The sequence below is a fragment of the Halyomorpha halys genome, unplaced genomic scaffold (assembly GCF_000696795.3).
Source record: "Halyomorpha halys isolate HHAL.00 unplaced genomic scaffold, Hhal_1.1 Scaffold742.1, whole genome shotgun sequence".
NCBI classification, from domain to species: Eukaryota; Metazoa; Arthropoda; class Insecta; order Hemiptera; family Pentatomidae; genus Halyomorpha; species Halyomorpha halys.
This window is the reverse complement of record NW_027115923.1, coordinates 281,378-281,905: the sequence shown is the minus strand read 5'-3', so window position 1 is coordinate 281,905 and position 528 is coordinate 281,378.

The following is a 528-nucleotide window of genomic DNA, read 5'->3' as shown; positions in this document are numbered from 1 at the left end:
CGATCAAGTAACTCCATTTTCAAATATGCTGCATACATTGGAGGATACACAGCCCAAAGTTAAACCTAATAGCTCCAAGAACAAAGTACAAGCAGATAACATGTTTGCATCCAAAAATGGAACACCTAATGCCAATGGAAGAAGTAAGTTTAAAGCTTATCTTAGCAGAGACAATATGGACAATTTCACTCTGCCAACTGCAATCAGGGCAGAATCATCAGGAATTCCAACAATACCACCTCAGATCACTAAGACCACCCCTGTTCAAATCAGTGAGCAAACCATGGAAAACGCTCAGAATGGAACCGAAATTGATGATATCATCCATCGCAACACTACTTCCATCAGCCATGAACATGGAAATATTCGAACACAAAAGGACTCTCCTGTTCCTTATCCATATCCTAAACGAAGTTCATTTCCACAAACCAGACAGTCTCAACAGACTATTTCAGTAGCAACAACATCTGCTGTTACTCCACCTCTGGTTGTTTATTCAGATACTCAGTCCATCCAAAGGACTCCTTC